At 46.4% G+C, this 26,994-nt stretch overlaps 1 long non-coding RNA gene across 4 annotated transcripts in view; it reads left to right on the top strand.

Annotated features, from left to right (window-relative positions):
* LOC129385012 (uncharacterized) overlaps positions 1-26,994 on the top strand; it is a 159,485-nt gene that overhangs the window by 29,541 nt on the left and 102,950 nt on the right. Inside the window, exon 1 of one of the 4 annotated variants that reach the window (XR_011894755.1) lies at positions 17,129-18,149. The exons of 2 other annotated variants lie outside the window; for them this stretch is intronic. This is a non-coding gene — a long non-coding RNA (uncharacterized lncRNA). Of the gene's footprint in view, positions 1-17,128; positions 18,150-26,994 lie in introns of those variants that run through there. One more of the 4 variants, XR_011894753.1, reaches the window with a different exon arrangement.

Raw genomic sequence — 26,994 nt, 5'->3', positions numbered from 1 at the left:
CCCGATGTTGAACTATCTTCGCGAGCGGCCCATGTATGGGGGGGGGTTGCTTAACGCCTGCTTCACCTCCGCCGCGGGTGGGCCCGGTATTGCAATACATTCAGGATCAGCCCACGTATGGGGAGTTATTAAAGCCTGCTTCTTCTCCGCCACGGGTTGGCCCGATATTACACTATCTGGAGGCCGACCCGCAACGGAGGTGAAACACTTTGCTTTTTGTTTCAGAGCGTTGACTGTCGTCAGCTTTCGATGCCATTCCGTCTTCACAGAGTCGAATGGATGTCAAGTTTTTCACTCCTTTTACATGGCGGTATTTATCGGCATCTCCTGGGGTGTGGAGGCAAGTTTTCTCATCGATTCGATGCCCGCGTTAAAATCAAGATGAATTCAGCTGTCACCGTCTATTGCAGCAGGCAGGGCGTAGTTTATTGTTTTAATTATAATATTTTATTTTATTTATAATGCCCAACACAATTTTATGTCACCATCTATTCAACGATCGCGCGCATCGCTGTTGCTTCGTTAGTCCGACCTCCTTTGTTTAGACTGATCCAGGGGCCAGGAAAGAAACGCGGTTCATTGTGAGCTGGTGTGTATGCTCATGGAACGAGTTGCGGCCGGAGAAAACGCCAGTTGCGTTTAACTTTTCCTTTTGCTTCATTATTTCCTCGAGTAATGACTCTCCGCGACGCTGGCAGATCCTTGGAACCATATATCCGCGATGTTGTTTAGATAAAGTGGAAAATAGTATATTGCGAAACAGCGTCCATCATAAGGCCCTGGAATAACCGTTCAACCCATAAGCAATATGACTGTCACCCCTTACCTCGTCTTGTTTTCCCTAATTGTACAACACTTCTCGTGCAAAATTGGCAACTCGAAACAAGCGTCGCAAGGAGATGAGAAATTAAGTGATCTACTAAGCGAGAAAGCCAAAGCAACATCCAAACAGGGAGGAAAAGCGAAAATTGTTTGTAAAAGTATTTATGGATCAACATCTTTTTATTTAAAAAAGAAGTAGAGAGAACGCTGCCGGAAGTGGAGAATAATTCCGCGTGTTTTTAATGACGCTTCTACAGTTATCATTCGAGCTTCCTGACCTAGCCACTTCTCTGCTGTGCTTACGTATAGGTATTTTTTCTAACCTTCCGCGGTGGGCGCAGAGAGAGAGAGAGAGAAAAAACAAGGGTAGGAAAGGCAGGGAGGTCAACCAGAACAGCATCCGGTTTGCTACCCTACACTGGGGGTGGGGGAAAGGGGAATAGAAAGAGGAAGAAAGGGAGAGAGGAAGCACTGAGTACGTGTGGGAGCGACACCATACACAAGGACACTATAAACGGTCTGTTAAGCCCGTGCACTTCAAGTACCGCACTAGTGCACGAATCGCTTTTCGAGCTAGTGACGGGTGTGGCCACGGTCCGAGTATCTTTGACTCGGTGAAACATCTCGAGTCCAGTCTGCGTAAAGTTGCCCGCAGAGAGAGGCGTTGGACATCGTAGCGAGGGCAGGTACACAATAGGTGCTCGGTGGTCTCCTCGCACCCACAGGAGTCGCACATCGGGCTCTCGGCCATTCCCATACGGTAGGAGTATATGCGTTCGTGAACGCCACTCCCAGCCACAAGCGACACAACAAGGTTGCTTCGCCGCGGGGAAGGCTAGATGGCAGTTGTACCCGTAGCGTGGGGTCCAGTTTACGTAATCTGCAATTTAGGCCACTTGAAATCCAGAGATCCTGGGACTTCTTACGCGCAAGTTGGCGAAGTTCTCTGGCAGCGTCCGACCTCGCCAAAGGTGTTGGACGCGTCTTGGTATCTTCGTGGGCACACCGGGCAGCCTTGTCAGCTAGGTTGTTGCCGACGATGCCACAGTGAGCAGGAATCCACTGAAATATAATGTGGTGTCCACTTTCCAGAGCATGGTGGTGCAGTTCCCTGATTTCAGATGTCATTTGCTCGTAAGTTCTGGGACGTAATGCGGACTTGATGCTGTGAAGGGCTGCCTTTGAGTCACAAAATACGACCCATTTCTCTGTAGGCTCTTCGGTGATGTACATCATAGCGGCATGGAGAGCTGCAAGTTCTGCCGATGTAGATGTAGTCGTGTGCGACAATTTGAATTTAACTGTAACGTTCTTGGCTGGAACGACGAATGCGGCAGTTGAGCTGGTAGGTGAGGTGGAACCATCGGTATATATATGTATGCGGTCATGATACGTCTGGTGCAGTAATATGAGTGTAAGTTGCTTCAGAGCCGGCGATGGATGATTGGACTTTTTTGTAATTCCAGGAATAGCAAAATTCACTTGAGGCTGTCGCAGGCACCACAGGGGAGAGGAAGGCTTCGCCGCCGGTGTAAATGATGCCGGTATGTACTCATGATGAACGCTAATAACTCGTGAAAAGGTCGCTTGAGGTCTCTCGGCTGGTAGGGAGGCCAAATGATGGTCGGGGATCCTTGACAGATGGCGAATGTGCGCTCTGAGAGAGTCGACAGCTACATGTGTCTGGATTGTATGGTCTCCTGCGATGGCGATTGTCGCTGCTGTTGAGGTGCACCTAGGCAGCCCTAAACACGTGCGTAGGGCTTGACCTTGTATGCTCTCCAAGGCGCGAAAGTTCGTCTTGCATGCATTTGACAATACTGGTAGGCTGTAACGAAGGAGTCCGAGAAACAAAACCCTGTACAGCTGCAACATAGAATGGACTGGTGTACCCCAGTTTTTCCCGCATAGAAATCGGAAGACCTGAGCAATGGCGACTAGCTTCTTCTTCAGATAGACGCAGTGAGGGCTCCATGAGAGGTTGCGGTCAATGATGACGCCCAGAAAGCGATGCGTCTTAACATAGAGTACAGCTTGACCATTGATCGTAACAGGATACGATGACATTTGTTTCCGCGTAAAACCAAGTAATGCGCACTTTTCAGTAGACACACTGAGGCCTTGCTCTCGGAGATAAGAAGCCGTCATGGTTGCCGCCCGCTGAAGCCTGGCTCTTAGCTGAGGGCGAGTCACCGCAGAGGCCCAGATGCAAATGTCGTCGGCGTATATTGAGACATGTACTGTCTGCGGTAGGTAATCCGCTAGTCCTACCAGGACGAGGTTGAACAGAATAGGGCTCAACACTCCACCCTGCGGCACACCACGGCAGATGGAATGGTCTGAAGTTGGGCCGTCTTCGGTCTGTAAGAAAAAACGCCTCTCAGTCAAATAGTCCCGAATCCATTGATACATCCGGCCACCAACTCCAACAGCCTCAAGTGAGTTTAGTATGGCCTCGTGGGCGACGTTGTCGTATGCTCCTTTTATATCCAGAAAAAGTGCCGCAGATAGGCGCTTGAGGCTTTTTTGATTTTGGACCCATGTTACGATGTCAATGACGTTGTCGATGGACGTGCGACCTCGACGAAAACCTGTCATGGCGTCCGGATAGATGTTGAATCGTTCTAGGTACCATTCCAATCGAGCAAGAATCATTCTTTCCATCACTTTGCCGACGCAGCTCGAAAGCGCAATCGGACGATATGATGAGATCTCAAGCGGAGACTTTCCAGGTTTCAGAATGGGGATCAAGCGGCTCAATTTCCATTGTTTAGGAACGGCGCCATTCTGCCAAGATTCATTGTAGTAGTTGAGCAGCTCATCACGTGCGTCATGTCCAAGGTGGCATAGGGCAGCATACGTGATGCCATCAGGTCCTGGTGACGAAGAACGCCGGCAGGTCGCCAACGCAGCATCGAGTTCTTCGAGTGAAAATAGCACGTTCATTTCTGGTACACGTGCCTCAGGGATGTCATTCAATGCTACGTCAGTAATGATGGCCACGGACCCAGCAACCCGTGCACAGAACTCTTCAGCCACTTGAAGTTCCGAGCGGAGTTGGTAGAGGGCCAGAGCAGCGAAGGGCTTCCTTTGATGCGGAGATGAGCGAAGACCCCTAACCGTTCTCCATATGTGCGAGAGCGACTTGCGGGGATCAAGCGACTGACAGAATGCTTTCCATCTCTTATCTTCCAATTTATCCATGCGACGCTGGACTTTCTTTTGTATGCGTCGTGAAGCCCTCAGATCCAAGACGGACTTCGTGCGCCGATACCTCCTCTCCGCTTGTCGGCGTGCTGCACGCAGCCTCTCCAGTTCCATGTCCAAGTCTGTTCGCCTTGTTGACCTTGGAAGCGAGCAGATGGATGTTTTCAATGTTTCTGCGATTGCTTCTTCGATAGTGTGTGAGAGGCCTTCCTGACATGTGTCATCCATATCCTTCTGAAATTTTGACCAATCAACTGTACGTCTAGAACCAGAGCGTCCTGCGCTCCGCGCGGTTGTACGGGATTGGTGACCAGGCATCGTTACGCAACTTCCCAAATAACAACACGAGTCGGTTTTGGCATTTGGTAGAGCAGTAAAGGAGGGATCCAAAAGAACTGTGGTTGTTCCGCAAATATACTTTTCGGTATAATTCTTCCAGAGATCATTTCATTCACAGAACGCTGCTAGAAATCTTTATTTTGTACTTCTTCTGGTTAACTTGTTTTTGGCAAGGTTCTTCCTGCGCATCTTTCATGCACGAGTCCATTTAATGTGGTTCTTTGTTTTCCAAGTAAAGAAGAGATGTATCTCAATGCCGTATACGTGTGAGATACACGTTATTTCAAATATATTTTGCGGGTTTACGCGTCTTTGTGGCGAATGGTGGGCATTATTCACATTTGTACTATAGTAAAAGTACCCTCTCCCTCATTTGCATAGAAAAGTTACCTTAGGTTGTGCCCCCCCCCCTCTCCCGAAAAAAAAATCTGCGTACGTGCCTGCTGCGCAGTGTGGGTTCCGAATGACACATTCATAATGCGATGAACGCCACGCTTCTGAATTGCATGGAGCTGTTTTATGTTCGAACGCGTTGTGGTTCCCCATACCAAAAAGAGTTAACTTCATATGGATGTGAACAAAGCATCACACAAAATCTTTTTGACGTATTGTGGCATCATATATCGCAACCTCGAGAGTAAACCAGCAATCCGCGATAGTTTTTGTGTAACCAACTCTGCTTGAATATTACAGTATAATCTTTCTTCAAATATAACCCCAAGATTGTTCAGATATGGCACTGCGTGAACAACAAAAGTGTCAGCTCTGAGAACGAGACTGAGATCACAGCAAGTTTGTTACGTGATCAGAAAAGAACAGCTTTCGTTCTGTCAAGATTTTTCAGTAACGAATTTGTTGCAGTCCTTTCCTATGACTTCCTCACGCCTTGCCTTACAACCCACGCTGCGAATGAGAAATTGGTCAACCTCTGTTAGTTAGGCTCGTGGTAGCTTCTAAATAACCCTGTGGTATGACAATGGGCGCGCTGCTTGTGCATTATTGCAATCAAGCCGAGCCACCGGGAAGTTGATTGCTTTATAAACAAAATCAGGATAAGTATACGTCGTTGACCACGATAATTACCAACGCCGTTGAACAGTGAAGCGGATCAAAATTTCTAGGCTGCATCGAATACGTTTATTGTTGGTGCAATATACCAACATATTTTCGCAGTAAGTTCATCAAGAGGTGGTCCTCAAATAATTTTACAGAAGTTGGAACTTTTTTTAAATATAGAATTAAATAGACGCGAACCTTAGTCTTCGGGCGAATGTTTTCTAATTTGCCATCCATTTTCGAGCAAGAACAAGAAATTCGTGAACATATTATTTTGTAGGTTGTTGAGCGCTTAACGAACGACGGAGAAAAAAATATTGAAGTTGAACCCTTAATCCAGGGCGCCTTAAAGAACCGTCCTATAGTAGGCCTCTAACATTTCGCGTATTGTCGGCCGAATAATAATTAAATTCAGTTTGCCTTAATTTCCTGTTAGAGGCAGTATATATAGATGTAGAGTAAAATGGTTATAACGTGTAGAAAACTGTTCTTTATACCACGCGCTTTTAATTTGTGCAACGTATTGCGACTCGATAACGAGAATTTTGCACAATGTCTCAGTTAAAGTTTGTTGTGTCAAAAAGCAAAATGTATGTTTGAAAAGTAGTCGCAGTTCCGCTGTGTGGAAGGATTCTTGTGCCTAATATGAAAATGTAAAATAGAATGAAAATAATCTGGGACCCGTTTTGTGGCTGTCCTCATTGAACATACCAAGCTGGCTCATCCAATGCAGTTGCATCATCGCGCTTTCCCACTTGACTGGTGCATCGTTCATGTACAAGGGAAGCATTTCAGATAACAGATGTAATTAGAGATCAATGCCGGAAATTGGTTCCCCCGACAAGTCTTACGAAAGTTGCTGTTCGCGCTCTGGCGTGCTTGCTGTCGCAACGTACCGCAGAAGTAGTACGGATGCAGAATTGAACTGAATTGAATTCAGTTTATTTCCGTGTCGAATGGGGGAAAGTCCGAACTAAATGCGAAAATCAATTCACTTGACAGAGGTTTGGGCCCCCTTTACAAGACATACAGTAGGAAAAACCAGTAATATACTTTATAACATTTCAAACATTACGTGAGCACAAGAAGCGTTAAAAACAAGACTAGGATGCATTTCACTATCAAAATTTCAGGCATCACACATTCTCTGTTGGAAACAGAAAATCCAACGAATTGCAGGTATGCATACATAAAATGCATAGAATAAAAAGCACATCCACTCAGAACAGGTGGTATCATGAGTGCGTCACAGGGATCGAGCGCAGTGTAGTTTTGCTGACAGTTGCAATATCGATCTCTATTTCATGAAAAAAGAAATTTGAAAGTACAGGTGTGTTGTACTGAAGTACTTGTTCGCCATATTTTTTTCGACAAAACGGCACTTTGCAATACTCTTTGATGCGTGTGTTGTGTATCGATGTCCTAAGCTTCAAGTACGATAGCGACATTATGATGTCTTCCTAGTGTTCATGCTATGTTGACATCGTAAAGCCGTATTATACAAATAAAGATTACGAACAGGTATTACATTAAACCGCTCGAAAAGTTGCTCTATATGTGAACTGAAGGGCACGCCAACTATGTGTCTAAGGGGACTTTTCTGAAGTACACTCAGTTGATGCAAATTGGATGACGCAGTTTTGCCCCATACAAGAAAGCAGTAGTTTAAGTTGGGCAAAAAACGTGTGCCAAATGAGTAATCTGATATTGGGTGGGAGAGAAAAAAAAACGTAATCTAGCCAAAATGCCGTCAGTCCTCGAAAGTTTGGGGATAATGTGTTTAATATGCGTGAAGACCTTTAGAGAACACCGGTAGAAGAGAAATTGGTCGGTGATTGGCCAGGTCATTTTGACCTCCCCTTTCAAAAATTACAATAGGTTATGAAATTTTCATTTATTCTGGTAAAGTTTTGGTTGAGAGGGCTAGATTGTAGATGAGTGAGGGCTGGTGCAATTAAATCGGCTACGTATTTTATAGGTATTATTTGTAAATTATCTGTATCCAGAGCTGCGCTGTTTCTTGCTCAACAAAGTATGGCGAATGTTTCAGATTCGCTTGTCGGTTTTAGGCAAAGGCTATTAGGATTTTTTTTTTTGCAGCCATATTGGTTGCATCAATATAATGGGAGCATTTCCTTAGAGTCCGGAAAAAGTAATTAAAAGCTTGTGCCAATTCGTACCATGTACTGATTTATCATTTGATTTTATTTTGGTGACATTTTGATTTGCATTGGAACGATCCCAAGGTCAGTAATGTTTTCCCACACGGCTTCAGGCTTCGAACTATTTTCTAAAGAAAAAAATATTGTGCAGGTAGAAGTCCTGAAAACTCAAGCTCAACTGTTTTCACGGCTAAAAGGGGCAAGAAATACGCAATCTGAGTTACGTTTTCTTACTAAAAAAAAAAAGCTTGAGTTCAGAATTTAATATGTGTGTGATTTTAATTTTGTTATTCGAAGACGACGCGTTGTTGGGATGACCATATATGGGTCTTAAATTGGCTCAGTTTTCTCTCTTAAAATAAAATGCAACAGGCTTTTGTAGTACTAGATTTACCAGTCCTCGTTGCGAATTCTAAAAAAAAAATTTCACAAACATGGGCGATGATTATTTCTTTTCTTTAAAAAAAACGTCTCTAAAATGTTCCAATTTCCTATATTTCTGCAATTTTGGCATTTTTTTGTATCTTAACGAAATAATTACGCAATATATGTGCATACTTCTCTTAATTTGCGAGAAACCTTTTGAATATTTGCTAGAAATATTTTTCAGCTTCATCACCTTACCTAAGTGAGCTCCGAAAAACCCCTGATTTTGCCGCCAGTCAGAGGCAGCTGTTCAAAAACCAAAGCTTGGCAATATTTCAAGAACATACTGTGGGTGGCATAAATTTAACTTCCCTTGGGCCAATATTACTAATGATGAATATTTGCCGAAGAAAATTAGCCGGGTTACAATGCGTTACATTTAGAGGGATGGGCCTTCGAATTTGTAAAATTTGCAAGTTGTTACAGCGCTCTTTTCCACCTTTAGGGAAATAAGAATTTTCTTCAACAAATCCCTGGTTATTTTCGCCAAAATAAGGTTGAGTCCTTTCTACAGATACGTTTTCCCGCCTCATATAAACATTTCGCTGATAACTAAAAAAAATACTCGGGACTCCCCTTTGTCTGGCCTTCTGAACAAACCCACTTGTTAGGTATCACTTTCTCAGTAGTGCCTACTCTCCTCCTTTGGCATTTCGGTGACGTTAAAAAAGATCATGCTTACCAGTTGCCCCCCTTCAAAACAAATTGTGCTAAAGATTTCTGTTTCGGCTATGGGTGCAGGCAAGAAAGCAGCAACAAAATTGGATGAGTAATTGCATGATGGGTTTCAAACTTAATTCCCTCGTCCACTTTTCTATCTCAATATACGTGAAAAAGGAAATGCCACTGGTGGCCGACGCTGGACCAGGACCAACCTGATATTTCGGTTTCCTCAGTATCAGTGCTTAGCTCAAACTTCAAACAGGCACGATTCTTCTATAGTCGTTGCTGCTATTGTGATGTATTTATTGTTACGTAGTTACGACAACTAGAAGTTTTGGTTGTCTTTAGCTGCTAAAAATGCAACGTTAGGGATGCTATAGTGTAAAGGCCAGAAAGTAGTTAGTGGTGAGCGGTAAAGTCGTCTTCCAATAGAAAGTCCAGTGGTGAGGTAATTGTTCTCCTGCTCGTGCCCACACGTTTGCCAGCGTTTTTACTATTGCATTCCCTGTGGTGTGACGCATACGTGTGATGAAAGGTGAACGTTTACTTGGTCCTAAGCTTCTCTGTTCACTTTTCCCCTACCTCTCCCATGCCCACTGTGCTGGCCGCTATTCAGGTACCAGCTTTATAGGGACTATTTGCATTATAAATTTACGATTCGGCTTGCCAAACATCCCACCGCCCCTTACGGAAGAACGAATAAAGGAAATCGTAAAAATGGAGGCGCGGAAGCAGATACAGGAGGCTATGACCACTTTTGCAAAGGAGATAACACAACAGCTCCAGCAACACATCACCTCTCAGCTGGCCCCTATCCAAGCTACTCTCCAAGACCTCAGCAACTTCGTGTCCTATGCCAAGCAGAACCACGTAATGAAAGCCACACTAGAAAATCTACTCAGCAACACTGAAACGGCTCGCAAGACAGCACGTAAAGACCTCCACAATGCAGCCAGACCGAAATCCATGGGCCGGGGCGAAAACAACGATATCGAACAAAATGGCGAGTAATACCAAGAAGAGATTCCCACAATTTCCAATGAAGCTGTGGCAATGGAACTGTCGCTCTATCCGAACCAAAAGGACAAACCTCCAGGAACTGACCAAACAGGAATAACCAGATATCACCGCTATCCAAGAAACTTATCACGCCAATATGCGCATACAGGGATACGATACACACACCGGATTTCAGAGAACAGCCATCCTGACGAAGAAAAATCTTACCACGCAAGATCACACAATCCAGGGAACAACCGTGGAACACGCCCTACACTCTAAGAAGAATTCCGGGGAAAACGGGAGTAACTGCGCAGTTAGTCCCAAAAAGAGCGCTTTCGTCCCTCAAGGGAGTAACTGCATGGATGTGCGTGCCGTGTGCAAATTTTGGAGAGTAAGTGTTTAGTCCCTGGTCGGAAAGAGAGCAACGGGAGGACGAACGGCAACAGTTACTCCCCATGCGCTCCGCTGTTTTCGTCCGTGTCGTGCAGTGATGAGGCAAAAACTGTATTGTCTATAAATCGTGAATAGTTCGAAGTTCGTGCACTGTCCATTGAACTACATGCAAAGCAGCACTTTGCCTCTTCGTGAGAAAATTGCGTGAAATTTAAAGTTGAAATGTGAAGAGCCATGCCCTTCGTGCGCACCCCATAAGTCAGCGATACACATTAAACGCGCAAGTCATTGATAGACTGCCAGATTTTGCTGGTCAATAGTACCTAAGTTCCTTCCGTTCCAAGGAGATTACGAACTTAACTGAAGCGATGTGTAGCTCAAACGGGACACACTAAGCGACAGAGCAATTGTCCGTCTCTGTCGTCTTAGGTGCCCCGTTTGAGCTCGCTACACGTTTACATCGTGTAGTGCCTCAGTTTAAAGCACCCTAAAAATACTCGGGCAGATTTCTTTTCGCACTCGCTTATGGTTTCAAGTACACTCAGCGTTACACTCTCCCCGCACAGCATACACAAAATGCCGAGTCGCTTTTACATTGCCGCACCTGCGTTCCGTGGCTTAACCTGTCTCAATTTCCTGCCCCGTCAACCAAGCTGCCGTGGTGCAGTGGTTAGAGTAGCTGACATGGGAGCGTGAGGACGTGAGTTCGAGTCCTGCTTTCGGGCATATTTTTTTTCCAGCTCAGTAATCTTTTTTATTAGCGTATAAATGCCTAATTTCATTAATTCCACCTTTGCGGAGCATCGGAAATAATGACCGTCACTCCTTTGAGGAGCATCGGAAAAGAGCAACTGTTAGTCCTCGGAGGAGTAACGGCATGGGGAGTAACAGTTCATCCCCTCGCACTTACCCCCCAAAGGGAGGAATGGTTGTGGCAGATCAGTTGCTCCCCTAAAGGAGTAACCTCAATACCCCGTTTCCTCCTTTTCTTCTTAGAGTGTAGTGGAAGTGCTACCTGAGAAGAAGACACACAAAAGATATATGCTTATATAGCCCACCCAGGCATCCGTTATCCGACTTTGTAAACTTCATCACGCAAGCCAGAAGACTATCTAAGTGCCATAAACTCGTAATAATGGGGTATTTTAATGCCCCCCCACCCAGCATGAGGTTACCAGCACACGAATAAGAAAGTAGCGCGATTGCACGATTCAGCGCAACAGAATCACCTCACCCTCTGGAATGATCCTAAACTAATGACTCGAATAGGCCGCAGTGTGTCCAGGGATACAAATCCCGACGTCACCTTTACAATAGGAACATCCAAGGCCGAATGGACCCGACCGGAAGAAAATCTCGGCAGCGATCACCACATCCTTCAGCTTGAAATCCTGCACCATAAGAAGCCGAGCAGAACCGGAACGGCAAGGCTGACGGACTGGAAGGTCTTCCGAGAACATAACAAAGAAGAAAACATCGAAAATATGGAAAAGTGGCTCACCGAAGTGGTCCGAAGTGGTCAAGAGGGCGAAGAAGCTCACTAAAGTCATCCAACTCACAGTGGACACATCGGCCGTAAACTCTCTCGCCTCCTACAGATGCCAGAAGAGGACTGCTGAGGCGGTGGAAAAAGATGAAACTTAACCGCAAACTGCAGAAATGGATCGCTCACATAACAAAGCAAGCAGAAGAATACGGAGATCAATTCAGCAGTCAGAACTGGCACAAGCTGTGCGGCCTACTTCAAGGCACACCCAGCACGAAGACCTGGCATATACTGCGAGCCCTTCTAGCTACCGCCAAAACCAAGACCCAAAAAAGCCATGACCTCAAGAAAATCATTCACTTCCATCCAGGAACTGAGAAACAAATTTTGGAAGGAATCAAGCGTAAACTTCAAGCCCCCAAGGTCATCGATCCCCGACCCTATAAAGGCGAACCAAGCTTCACCCTCGGCAGCCCTTTCGCGCTTCCTGAACTCCACGCCGCCCTTGCCAAATTGAACCGTAACACATCGCCAGGAAATGACAAGGTGACCAACATGATCCTACGAAACCTCCCAGACAAGGTCCTAAATGGACTCCTCGACTACATGGACAACTGCTGGGGAAAAGGCGCGCTCCCGGCAGAATGGAAGCACGCAGAAGTCATTATGGTCCCAAAACCCAACAAGCCACTGCAAATCAGCAACCTACGGCCCATTTCCCTTACTTCCTGCGCTGGAAAGCTTCTCGAACACATGGTTCACGATCGCCTTACCACATACCTCGAAGACTCAGGACTCATGCCTGACACAATGTTTGGCTTCCGAGAGTTCCTCTCAGCACAAGATATACTCCTACAGATCAAGGAAAACCTCTTGGGCTATCTAGAACGCCACAAAACGTTCTCTATTTTAGCAACAGATGTAGAAGGAGCCTTCTATAATGTGAAGCCTGAAGCAGTCCTCCAGTATCTCCAATACACAAAATGCGGAATCCGGACCTACCAATACGTACACGACTTTCTCGAAGATCGCACGGCTACGGTTGGTATCGGCAACATTTGAAGCGACAAATTCGAAATGCCCAACAAAGGAACTACACAAGGGTCAGTCATTTCACCTTTACTGTTCAATCTCGCCATTAATAAGCTCCCGCAACAACTCGATGGCATCGAAGGTTTAAGCCATGCAATATACGCCGACGATATAACGTTATGGACAAAAGCGTCCACAACCGGCCAATAGCACACTACCCTCCAAGAGGCAATTGAACAGTACCTCTCAAGATGCGGTCTCCAGTGCGCCTCCGAAAAATCAGAGCTACTTATACGCAAGGCAAGGACTCGGGGAAGACCACCAGCCTACGTCGCCCCAGATCCCAACGTCAGACTCAATGGAATCGATGTACCTCAAGTTGGCTCCCTCCGCGTCCTTAACCTCGAAATACATAAAGACGGTTCTGGCACAGCTACGCTTCCGAAGTTTCAGAAAACCGTAACACAAGTAACTCATCTCATTCAGCGCATAACCACCCAAAGAAGAGGACTTAAAGAGCAATAAATCGTCCGAATAATCCAAGCACTCCTCATAAGCCGGATCACAAATGGCACCCCGTATCTACTCCTCACGAAAGCTGAAATTACAAAACTTAGCATCGTCATCAGAAAAGCAATCAAGAGCGCACTAGGACTTCCCAGTACGACTTCAACCACGACGCTGCTGAACCTTGGCCTCCGTAACACCTGGAAAGAAATGAGCGAAGCGCACAGAGCCAGCCAGCCGGAACGCTTTAACCTGTCTCAAACAGGCAGAGCAGTACTTCGCAAATTGGCATACAACGAAAATTTCATAGCAGACTCAGACGCGAAAGGCCGATTGTCGCCGCTTCTTCGTGACACTATCTCAGTCGCTCCATTACCTCGCAACATGCACGGAACACACCGTAAAGACAGAAGACAAGCTAGAGTTAGAGCACTCAGCAAGGAATACTCAAAGAACCCCAACACGATATATACAGATGCGGCAAAATACCTAAGTAAAGGAGCATACGCAATTACTGTGACAAACAACCAAGGGAATGAGCTAGTCGCTGCCACCATCCAGAAACGAAATCCAGAAACGGCGGAGGAAGTGGCCATCGTCCTCGGCATCGCCACATGCAAAGACAGAGCAATCATCTTGAGCGACTCGCATACGGCATGTAGAAACCTACAAAAAGGCCGAATTCCTGCCGCAGCAGTGAAGATTCTAAATGAGATAACAAGACGCCAAGAACTACCCGAAACCTACGTCGCATGGACCCCAGGCCACGAACACCTGGCAGGAAACGAAGCAGCACATGCTGTCGCCCGAGAGCATACCAGCCGGGATTTCCTGCCGCGTGGTCTCCGCAAAGCGACTAGGGTGGAGGACATTCCCATCAACTACGCCGTAATATTGCAATATCACCGACTGGAAAGAAGACAATATCCTCTTAGAGCCCATCCAAAATTAAGCAAGGAAGAAGCCACCGCCCTCCGCAGACTACAAACCAATACGTATGTACATGGAATTATTATGCAGTGGATGCGCCCCACCAAATTCTCATATCTATGCCGGTATTGTTATGTATCAGACACCCTCCATCACATGGTGTTGGTGTGCTCTCACCGCGAGAAAAATAGTCAAGATGGTGCCTCAGAACCGCTACAAGCCATCGAAGAAACTTGAGAGACAATGTTAAAGGCACATAGCCTGGAAGATCAGCGAAGTCTGGTGGACAGGGCCCGTGCTGCGGCATTAGCCAACGGCTTTCTGGACTAAGAGAGCCGCCAACCTAGGGCGAAGAATGAACACTTTCTCGCTATTTCTCACAATAAACGTTCATTCCTCCTCCTCGCCTTGCAGGAATTTGAAGGTGTTTCTTTTTGCCTATTTCTGTTATGAATGAACAAATGGATGGATGAATACTACTCGACTATCGCTCCCACGCCCATTTTCGTCTTGAGTATGTAGACACCAAACTTGTTCTCCAACATGTATGCGTGTACAAGTGGCGCATGAGAAATATTGTAAACGCGGACTTCAGTGCCGTCAGTTTCCACGAGGCAGGGTAGCATTGCAGCGGGGGCAGCGCTGAGCTTGGCCACCCTTGCTGGTCACCCAGCGGATAGTCATCAAGTGGCCCGCCACAGAGAAGTCCGGGCAGCACGTGCCGAGTGACGGGAGCAGGAGGGAGGTCGTCGAGCTAGACGTCCCTCATCGACGCGTCCCCGGGACGTTTATTTGTGTTTAAGGCCGAACCCCCCCGCCGACGCCGCCTTGTTTCGGCTCGCGGCCCTCTTGGAGCCGCGGCTGGTGATTAATGGGCCGCCTCGCTGAGTCACCTCGCTCGCGCCTGACCAGAGGGATTTCGCTGGTAGCGCCTCGCATCAGAGCGCGCGCGCGCGCTCGCATGATAAAGGCCCCGGCGCTGCCGACTGACCAGTCGCCGGCCGAGGCGTCTTTGTCCGCTACCCGCCGCAGCCTCTGCCGCCTGCGCGGCGCGCGCTGTGGCTCCTTGCTTCGCTCGGCTCATTGCGACCTCCTGCCCCCTTCATCCGGGGTCTACAGCATTACCCCCTGTGCCTGCATCCCTGCCTTTAGGTTGCTGTCCAAATCGCGATCCGTTGTTTGTTTCCTGGGGGCAATAAATTGTACCTTTGTGATCGAGTCGCCTGAGGTTGTGGGAAGGGGGTTGTAGACGGGGGGGTGGGGGTGTAGTTGAATGCTAGATTCCCGGGTTGCCACTGCTATCCACTGCAAGGGATAGCCCGGCCAGTAGCTTTGTGCGGGGCACCCGCGAGGTGGAGGGGAGCAACACCAGCCAGGAAATGAGCGTCTGCTGCTGGACGCACGCGTCTTCTGCATCCGCTCGACTGGAGGCGCAACTCCTGAGGGCGTTGTGATTGGTAAACAGGCAAACACGTAGCATCGATCTGCTTCGTTTGGTGTTTGCGCTGCGTGGCGAGTCATGGGTGACGCGCGTGGCCGGTGGCGCCCTGCTGGCAGCGGCAGGGGCCCATTGAAGTATGAGGGGCTCCTCCTCCCTATCGCGGTCCACGCAGATGGGCCGTGAGGCGATAGTCGCCTGCTTATGACCCCTTGTAATCATGGGTGTAAGCGGTGCTAAACGAAGATTAACGCGCTTTGCGGCTTCCGAACGACGAGAAACTGCGTTATGCAGCGCGGTACATGGGCTCTAAATAATCAAACATGTTCATAGACGAGTACGTAACTGGTTATGACAGGAAGGGTTGGTATGCAATTTTATATAGCAAACACCTTGAACAGGTGGAAGGTCGGGAAGCAGCTTGCATTGGTTATATTGCTTTGTATGTATGGTCGTATTTTTAATGCGAAAGCATCAAATGAACCGTTGAGCGAAAAGCCGGCGTCTGTACCAGCGAAACTGCACCTAAATTCCCATTGGCTGCAACGCAACGTCACGCGCACGCCTCGACGGAGCAGAGTGGGCGAAAGAGAAAACCTACTGCCACGCTGCAGGCGCGCCAGGTGTCGTGTGAGGGGAGAGAGCATCAACGCGAGATCACGTCACCCTCGCTCTCGGAAGCCTGTGTTAGCCGCGCAAGCTCTCCCCTGCGCTCTAACTTCACCTCGGTAATCGCTATAACGGGATTTATGTATTAAGAAATACAATATACCAAAAGAAAAAACGGTGTTGGTAGTTAATTTCGAACCCTACGATACCACGCTCAGAAGCCGGTATCTTTCCCACTGGACTAAACCAGCTTCTTCTAAATAGCAGGCCTGTGCATTCTGCTTTGACATTATGCTCTTTGGACCGAAATTTCCATTGAGAAGCCCGGCGTGACGAAAGCGGTCACGTCAAAATCACCGCGAATTTACCTGGTAGCATTGTATTAGATTTTATGGCAGTCGGGGAAGGTAGCATGACGTCATGGATCGAAGTGCACCGGCCTTGTGCTATCTAGGCGTTGGTCAAGTGTCTTAATGCGCTCGCTTGCCCATGAGGTGTTCCTAACTCGAAGGACCGCTCAACGGCGTTATATTGGACAGTACTGTCTCATTCACAACTCATAATAATTGCTCAGGTGTTCTCGAATTTCTAGCACACACTTCTGTGTCACCAGATTTCAGGGATGAAGGCACTGTTTCTTTATGTTGTTTCTGACGTGCGATTCAACGTGTATTTCTGGCATAATGCGTTGTTTCAACTCTTGAAGTACTCTATAATCAGCGAAAGATGGCTTCCAATTATCGTTTCTCCGTACCTGTTTCGGCGGCGGGACTTTTAAGCGTTCACTTTATCTCACTTCGAGTGCAGTTGTGCACTTTGTGACGCAGGCAAGATAAGCACGTATCACACAAGCTCATTCAGAAAGATGTGAGTATAGGCAAGGGCAGTGTTCAAGGATTCCTTGCTTTCCAACATTTAACAGCTTGTTCTTCTGAAGCACTAAGCGTGCGTTTTGTTTGCTCATGCAGACATCGGCTCATGCAGACTAACATATTGCATATGGGCGCCTGAAGCCGCAACGATAAATGTTCCATGCAAGGTCAAAGACACCTTCGTGCAAAACGGGTGCGGTTTCCTCCCTTCGGTGGCTATTGTCACATTCCACCTGGGCCGCAAATGATAAATGCCTCCGCCGAACTCTTCAACGCACGGCAGCAGCAGCAGAAGGCGCATGCGTGCCGTCTTGCGGGGGAGCGAAAGAGTGAAAAATGCGCCAGTTTCTGCTCACAATCGAGTCCACCCCCCTACGTCCGCAAGAAAAGAGCCGTCTCACAATCCGCAGCACATTACAGACGCGCCATATCTCATCGCCCAGCTTCCCGAGTCGTCCGCATGCCTTACATATATGCATATGTATATATATGTGTATACCGCGGAAGGAGCACGTATGGGACATGCAGGGAGCTGACGCACAAGCGTGTGGTGAGGGCGTTTCGTCAAAAACCGCCTATTCTTCGGAGATACCGCCGAAATAAGAAGAAGAAAAAAATTGTCGAAACTGAACCAAGCAGAAGGAAAGTGAGCCGGTTTCCGCGGACCATACGGGTCATCGTTTCGGGTGAGAAGGCACCGCTTGACAGCACGAAAGGGCAGCGTGTTTGCGCTTTTGCGGGGCTCTCTGCTCTGGAACCAAGGAAAGCGCAAGAACAGGAAAAAGGGGTGAGCGGGCGTTTCGCCTGCGACCCGCGACCGCCTACGCGAACAGGCCTGACATCTGCGGGAGCCTGTCGGGGTGTTCCGGGTTCCGGCTGCGGTGCTCTACCGGAAGGCGCAGGGCGGACCCCAGAAAGAACGCGGCGTGCAACGCGTGACGAACGCGATGCGTTCTGCCTTATCGGTCCGGTCGGCGCTGCCACCCGGCTGCTCCGGGAGATCCCTGCTGTCTTCATCTGCGGCCTTGGCTACTGACGTGGGCCACAGCAGCGCTTCGCGGCACTGCTGAGTTGGCAGAGCGTCTTGGCCACGGGCGGCAATCGCCAACTCCCCCCGCAGTTCACACCCACGAGCTGGCTCCCTGGGGTTCAGCCGTGACTGCGAACGTGACAACGGCGCGGCTCGAATACTTTACCGTGTCCAGGTGGGTGTGCTCTTATCTTTCACGTATACGCCTCGCCTTGCCGAGGAAGATTCGTCCAGGTGCAAGCTGCTAGCGATGCGTGATTTGACTCCCTTCTACGCTGCGACCAAACCTTGGGTCCGTCATTTGAGCACTATACTGCCATAGCCGCTGCAGTACTTCATTCAAGGTCATGCGGTACCTACCAAGGTGATTTGTGTACGTGCTGTGTGTGCGGTGACTTGCGACATAATTCAGGTATACTTTATATTCTAGACTAGCAGTTCGTAAGCACTGGAATTCTCGCGCTTTGCGCGCTCCTGTAGCGTGAGTAATAGAAAGAATATTAACCAACCCGACTGAAGGCGCATGAGCAATATTTCCTTAGTTCATTTCACATTGACTGAAGTGCTTTGCTCTTGATTCGCCCGAAATAATGCGGAGCCGAGGGCAATGTATGGTAATGTCATCACCGAGATTAACCACCTAAATGGCCTTATACACGTGCAATGGTGTCACGGTGGTTAGTACGTTATCGCAAAGTCATCACGCACTTATGATAAAGTCCTAAGAGGTTTACCTCGACAAACACGAGATGCAACCGGTAAGGTGCGAATGATATCTCCTCGACTGCATCGAGGATTCAAGTAGGACGGACTTGTGTAGTTTGTTCACCGTTAGCTTCAATTACTTGCATGGGATAAATCCATCATCCCTTCATGCTGGTCAGGGACGCTACTGTTTGACATATCAAACACAGATTCCAGAAAAGTTTGAAGTTGAAGGCAACACAAATAAGTTAACGCTTGGTTTAGGTTGTACTGATCTACCAAATAGTTTCCTAAGATGGGCTTGTCACGCACGCGGTCATCTCAACGCGAGATGAACCAATAAGAGTGCTTCTTAATTCGTTTGAATGTATTTCGCTTCTCGCTGTGCTTACCTGCCGTAGTGGTTTAGCGGTTGTGGTGTTGCGCTGCTAAGAGTGAGGTCGCAAGATAGAATCCCTGCCGCGGCGGCCGCATTTCAATGGGGGCGAAATGCAAGAACGTCCGTGTTCCGTAAATTGGGGTGACATACGTTAAAGAACCCCGAATAGTCGAAATTAATCTGGAGTCACCCATTACGGCCTGCCTCATAATCACTGATGATCGTGGTTTTGGCACGTAAAACCCAAGAATTTAGTTGTGGTCTTGCTGTACACGCACTGTGCAAGTGCATATACAATATTTCCAGATCGAATCGGCTTGTTGGAATGACTTCACAACTGTATGCATATGGGCGTCGTGCTGTTAGGGCCCGTATTCACGAAATGTGCTTACGCTAGAACTGTTCTTAAGGACAGATGTCAACCAATAGTGATGTCTCAGAATACGGTTAGCGAAGGCAGCCTTGCAGGCGGGCAGAGATGTGTTAAATTTGTAGATACGCTATTTCCTTGTCTAATAACTGGATCGATGGTGAACTGATGTATGAAGGACCACGTTGTATGAGGGCACTTGCCTCGATAATTCCACGCGTGCGCTGGTCAGCGTGCTTTTAGATCACAGTGAGCTTTCTGAAATAGCATGCTGATTTTTCTAAAAGCACGCTGACCAGCAAACGCGTGAAATTATCGAGGCATTTGCCATCATTCAACGTATCCCTTCATGCATCAGTTCACCATCGATCCACTTATTACGCAAGGAAATCGCGTAGCTGCAAATTTAACCCATCCCCGCCTACCAGCAATCTCAAGCAATTGTTTTCATGTTTTTCACGCTATTTTCACTCTTGCTTGTCTGCCTATATATTCCTCGCTCGCGCGATAAACATACTTGTTGGAAGTCAGCGCATGTGCCGTATGCCCCTTTTATGTGTCCCGTTATTTGCGCTGTTTGCTTAAGTATGTGTTCGTGCCAACAAGCTAGCCACTACTCTGAAGGTAGCCTTGCATTGGCCAACAGCCCTTACGAAAAAGGTGTGGGAATTCAGCTGCTGTTCTTTGTATGTGCGTCGCTTAAGTACGTTCATTGCTGAATAGTCACTTCCCTGGCATCAACGTCAGTCTGTAAAGTAGACACACGGTGATATATTTTGGTTGAAAAACGGACACTTATAGGTCTGAAAACCATGTTATTATAGTTATGAGCATGTATATGTGGCACTGTTAAATTCCCCCCGCAAGGTGCATGCATGTAAACGAGCAGCAACTTATTAAGTTATTTAACACAGTTTCCTTTTAATACGATCTCTGAGTATATGTCGAGAATTCGCAACGCATTCAACAATAGGAAAACCATGTAAATGTGCAGCACAGAAATCGCAATACGTGGCACATTCAGGTCTCTGTTTTCTGTAGCTTCAACGTCAAGGTTACATTTCAAAGGTGCCTTGATGCTGGAATATGTTCAAACGTTGCAAGATATTCATAAAATGCTGAAGCTTTGTAGGTACTGAACTTAATTTCTCAATTTGTTTTCGGAGGTCATCAAACGCTACATAAAATAGCATATATATAGGTGACGTTACGAACGAAGCGGGAGATTAGAGAACATTTCAGTCATGCGGTCATCTTCTTTTTCAAACTTGTGAATAGCGCCACCTGACACGTTCACAACTTCTATTCTTAGTGACGCCAGTGAGGTCTGATTCGCAGTAAGTGTCAATTTTATTTGCCAAAGGTCCTAACAAATTATATTGTAAGCTAACCTCTAACTTAATTTATATCATTCACCCCGCAACATTTACGTGAATATAACGAAGACGTGGTCTCTATACCAGGTAACTTTAGCCTGTATTATATAGCAGTTTGTTTCTGAGGGAAACGTGTTTTGTGTTACTTTCTTGTTTTATTTCTCTATGAAGGTCAGGTTTAATATAGTGTTTTTAGGAGACTCTCGTTATGGCTGCTTTGTTATAAGTTACATGTATAGCTGCTGTTATTATTGCTTTTATAATCACGTGCGGTCCGCAAGTTCTGTCTATAGTATGTTCGTGTCCGGTTTCCTGCCTTATGATTACGCTAATCTTATTCATTGACTCGGGCAATCGCTTTGTACGGAAGACCACAATGCAGTATCTGTGTACGTTATACGTTCGTTTATACTGTAATGCAAAATGCGCATGGTAAAATTGTATTTACACAAGCTTTTCGCAATAACGCAACCATTTGCAGGAATTTCATACATTGCCCCTTGGGAAATCTGTTGAACGTCACCGTAGTACATCAGCATAGCTCAGAGGTCAACATTTAAAAAAAGTATATATGGTTTCAAAAAGTTCCAAATAACAGCGTTGAGAAGGTACTTTCTTCTAATAACTTCGCCTTTACGGCACTTAACCGAACTTCACTGCTGCAGTGGTTGGATCCTGACGAAAACGCTGCTATACGGCAAGTGCCGACTAATTGTCCTAAATGAGTGTTATTCAAAGAAATTGCCCTTAACACGGCACTAACCAAAACTTGTTGAAACTATGTTGATCTTTGAGGTACTCTGATGGGTTGCGGCGAAGTTTAAGAGATTGTCGAAGGGGCAATGTCCTAAATTCCTTGGTATATTGTCGAAGGGGCAATGTCCTAAATTCCTTGGTATGTGCAACAGATTAGGCAATATGACGGACCGATCACACGAACGCCTGAGCGTATGTTTTAGTTGTTCTGTGAGGTCATTAGTCTGGGATTTTCAGGCGCGCGCTTGCAGACCGCGCGGCTTCACCCGACCACTAGGAGAACAAAGACGCCCCCACTACATAGAATGAAATCAATAAACACTACTACCTACAACGTAGAGGGTATAGCACGCCACACCGCACGCTCACTCGAGCTCAAGCGGTTACACTCGGAATGCTACAAACAGACACATACCCCACGCAAAACAGACTACATCATTACATGCCTGAGCTCTACGACAAGTCTTATTGCACCATTTGCAATACATCCCTTAACGTCTATCATTTACTCTGGCCGTGCTTGCAAGCTCACATAAACTCCGAACCGGACAAGTGCAAGTTTGAAGAAGCAATCCGGAGCGAAGAACTCGCTCCCCAACTCTGGGCCGTCCAGCAGGTCCACGACACCGCCAGGAAACTCAACCTCCCGGTTCCGTCGTGGGAGACGCCCACTCCATGAGAGCCCAAAGCTATCGTGGCCTGCAGGAGCTTGAGTAAAGTTGATTTCCTTCCTTCCTTCAGGCTGCACTCAGCTTGAGTGTCGTGCAAGAGCGAAGGATATTGTCAATGATGTTTCTGAGGAGCTGCCAGGCCAGGTCCACTTGAAGGTGACCAGGAGCGCCGTGATGAAGCCTCCTATGAGATTGTGGAGACGGACGTCCGCGACATCAGTATAGCGTTGCTGGTTGGACGGGCATGTCTCATGACATATCGCGTCACAGTATATACCGAGAAATACTAATTGATTCTTATCCTGAACTTGGAGAGCCGGATTTTCGGGTTCTTCAGCCAGGGCGACACGAGCTTGCGGGCAGCGGTCTAATATTGTTTAGTGCTCCGTTGGGTTGCGGGAGCACCATGCGTCGAACTATATACCACGATCACTACAGTATGATCGTCTTCATGGCAGTTCAAGTCTCATATGATTCAAAGCCACGTCTTCACAGATACAATATATTGCATCTGTGGAGTCCTGGCTTTGAATATGATAAACGAATCTCTTAACCCTTGTGTAGTGCTTGCTTCATACTACGGTGACAAGGTTATATCAAATGAAACTTTGATGGAACAAAATCCGGCCGCACATAATAATATGTCCAATAGAACCATAGAGTCCGTATAATGTAAAAATATATAAAAACAATGGGGTTCAGTTGCTCATGCAGCCTAATTCCTGTTACCCAGTAAAAGAAAAATTTTCTGACGTTCAAGCATCTACACCAAACTGCGATGTGGCGTTTTCATCGGCATCTGCAAAGGTTTGGTTACAACACAAAGCATATTTCGCACTCTCAAGGAAATCAAAATCAAGTGACAGAGATTCGACGTGCCCAGTTTGGATGAAAAACTGCATGGTTTGTAAAATAAGGTGACAACTGACCGTATCTTTCTGAGTTACCTGTGAAAATTGAAACCTGAAGGACAACAGTACTCGAACTTTCCGAAGCACGATATGCAAGTGAAAAGCAGCTTCTCATTTTTTTAATAATGAAGTTTTTCTTTTTGATTGCGATGACATGGTGCACCAGAAATACGATACCGGTATAAGCCGCTTACAGCGTCTTTGCAAGCGTTAATTGTTCTGGCGTGTGCATAACGCGCTCAACCTGGCTGCTGCACTCATGCAAATGGGGATTTATGTACCTGGGTGAACGCAAGTCCTTCCTCACTTTCTTGCGCAGGAAGCCGGCATTGTTCGGGACTTCATAATGGAGTCTATTCAACATGTATCAACACTGGAAAGGCAGTAAAAAGCGCCACTCGGCCGTCGTTTTCACCTTACACAGGGGCAAAAGTGTAGCTGCGTAACGTCTGGCTTATGCGTGTGGGTATGTAGCAAGCCAGGTGAAAAAGCCCTTTATTCCAACTCGACATTTTCACCACATACAGATTTCGGATGACCGCATACAACATGCTTTGTGAACGGACTCTGTTCCTGATTCCTTTTCAGAGGGAACCAGCTCTTCACCGCCAGCTCTCCCCCATACACCCCACTCTCTCCTCTTCCATCCCCCGTTTTCTTTTTTTCTCTCGGTTCAAGCTTTCGTCACGTTCATTGTTCGGAAGACTCGGGCGGCTTTGAGCAGTTGTAATATTACGTCGACGTGGCCGCCAGAAGTGGAACCAGCGAAGAGCCTGTATAGGGGCCGTGTGCTTGTGCAAAGTGAGCCTTGAAGGTACATACATGAACACGAAAAATCCTCGCGTCGTCTGGGATGAAGGGTTTTCGCCTGGGAAAATTTCATTGTCAAAGTTTTGCCTATAACCGCCTCAAATGTTTTTCGGCGTTCCCCTGTCCCCCGTTGTTTTCTGCACAAGTCCCATTTCCCCTCTGTCTAGCCGGACATACGCGTGTCTCGCTAAGTAAAGTGGAAAGGAGAGTTGTTCGGAAAGTTCACACGCAAGACGTCCTTCTTATAACGAAATGAAAATAAAAGAAAGGTTTAGTCACCTTATAATGGTGAAGACGACTTGTTTACCCAGAGTATAGTAATAAAAAAGTATTATAAAAAACGTTACAAGTTGGGAAAATGAAGGGCGAGGGGATCTAACGAGAGTAAACGAGGTCCCCTTATGCTCCGGGGTTTACCGAGGGTACAGAGGCAAGGCGAGCACAAGTTGCGGTACACATTAAGCTGAGTCCCGAGCAGGTACACGGGGAACCTTGAGGATGACATGTTTCATTAAATACAATGTGTGCGTTTGTATTAAAACAGTTGCCAATAATGAATCACCAGCGGTCATATTCTCGTCCTCTTGCCTTCGTAGTTTTAGCACCGATCACTTTCGCGTTGAATAAAATGTTCATATTGCCGAAAGTCAGTGCGAGCTGGAAAAAAATAAACGAAAGAATGGCCAGTTCAATTTGAAGTGACTTTGGAACACATTATACTTCTCGTGATAAAAAGCTTTCGGACATTGAATCGACTTAAAAATATAGGAACGTTGTTGTTAACAAACTAATGATTCTTTCTGCGGCAGCTTTATGTAAGTACACAGCGGGAGCTTGACCTTTCTTCCCTTTATTTTGCGACTTTTACATTATTATTTACATATCGTCAAGCGCACATTCTTTTAAAGTTAGTGACGGCCACATTGGTCACGTCGTTTTGGTGCAAGACGCACTAGTGTATCGGACGTGAATAGTGTGGTACACTCGGCCACAAGATTCTACGGAACACGAACTCTGGGAAAAAGCTAAATATCTGCGCAGCCTAGTGTTCGCATTTACAGCCTCTACCAGTACATGTGAACAACATTGTGATGTTCGGTTTTACTGACTACTGTTACGGGCTGCTAGGGAATTGAACGTTTCCTGAGATTTAATTTCATCCCCCATTTGTTGCGCCAATTTTGTATTGAAGCTAACGAATCGTTTAGTTTTACTTGATCCTCTCTACTATATATTATTGTGTATACACTACGCAATCATCGGCAAATAAGCGCATTTGAATAAGCGGCTGAACGCATGACTAAGTATTATTGATGTAGATCGGGAATAGGAGGGGGCGTAAAAACTGAACTTTGTGGCACACCAGACAAAATAGTTAAGGCAATCAGACATACTATCGTTCAAAGCTACGCATTTCCTTCTATTTTCGAGATAGTTTTTTTTATCCATGAAACTGTTTTCTCGTCTAATACAATGGCAAGAGGTCTGGATGGGGAACTACATCAAAGGCTTTTGAAAAATCAAAGAAAATGGCGTCCATTTGGCTTCTGTTATTTATTGCGGCAGCTATATCATGGGTTATCTCAGCTAACTGAGTAACAGTAGATAAACCTGAGCAGAAACCATGCCGTCGGCTGTGTAGTAGGTTATTATTCTCTAAATGCAATATTATGGCCTTATACATGACATGTTCAAACAATTTAATGCACCCGCATGTCAATGAAACAGCTCTATGGTTATTTACGTCGAGTTTAGAGCCAGATTTGTGCACATGTATTACCTTGGCCATTCACCAGTCGTCAGGTAATACTGAAGTTTCCAAAGATTGCCTGCAAATTACGTGCAAGTACTTTGACATCCAAACTGTGTCTTTTTGCAAAAATGCGTTTGTTATGAGGTTGGGACCACAGGTTTTTTTTACACACAGCTTCTGCAAGAGTCGAAAAATTCCTTCTTGGTCGATATCTATTTCAGGCATTGGAGATTGCCGAACGGATAACGTGGAGAAGGGCCGCCGTTAAAAGCAGTTATGGTAAATACAGATTGAAAAAGCAAATGCATTTGCTTGCTATGACGTCAAGCTGAACAACAGCTTCGTTCGAAACAGTAATCTGCGATGCGGTGTGCCGTTCCCTCGGTAGGTATAGCGCCAGAATTTTTGTGTTAAATCTTCATGTAAGAAGGTAGAGCAACAGCGAAAAAACGTTCCTTGGATGTTTGGCTCTTGTTGCGTACCTACTAGATTTTGTAGGTCACATGCGATTTTCTTTTTGCGCTTCCTTTTAATTTTCCGTTTTAAGTGTATTATTTCGCGCGATACCCGAGGATGTTCTCTGCTAATCCGTTTCTTCCTGGAGAGAATGTAGTTTTCTTCACAAAAATATACAGTTTACTTAAGACGTAACCATAACTCATTTACGTCATGAAGTAATGAAACTTAAAGAGCGCTACGAAGACGCGGGCTAAAAGAGGAACATGTACGACGGACAAGGCGCTTGTTGAACGTGTCGTCAAAGCGCCTTGTCCGTCGTACATGTTCCTCTTTTAGTCCGCGTCTTCGTAGCGCTCTTCAAGTATGCAAAAACCAACTCGCCCACATCAAGCTTCTGCTGCTTCAAGTAACGAAAATTGTAGAAAGCAGGCGTTCAAATATTGAGAAATAGCATTGTCGTCTGCTCTTGAGTAATCCGTGATAACAGCAACCGATGGCTTATCGTGTTGACGGTTTCGTAAAATTGGGCAGGAGAATACAATGATTTTATTGTCCGAAATGCCATTTTCAGTGTGTAATGTGTTATTTTGAGATAAACTACTTACGAACATCAGATCAAGTACATGTACATGACGAACCAGCTATTGTAGTCGGTTCGGAGACTATCTGGTCTAAAGAGAAAGTAAATGACATAAATAACAGTGACTCAGCACTTTTCGCGTCAGTGCTGTTGTGCGAAAGATTAGTACAATTGATTCCTGGTAAATTGAAATCACCTGGTATTATTAAATTGAAACGTGAGTTAGTGCGCTGTGAAATGTAATCGTGCA

The sequence above is a fragment of the Dermacentor andersoni genome, chromosome 5 (assembly GCF_023375885.2).
Source record: "Dermacentor andersoni chromosome 5, qqDerAnde1_hic_scaffold, whole genome shotgun sequence".
In the NCBI taxonomy this organism is placed as follows: Eukaryota; Metazoa; Arthropoda; class Arachnida; order Ixodida; family Ixodidae; genus Dermacentor; species Dermacentor andersoni.
This window is presented reverse-complemented; position numbering and strand designations above follow the sequence as displayed.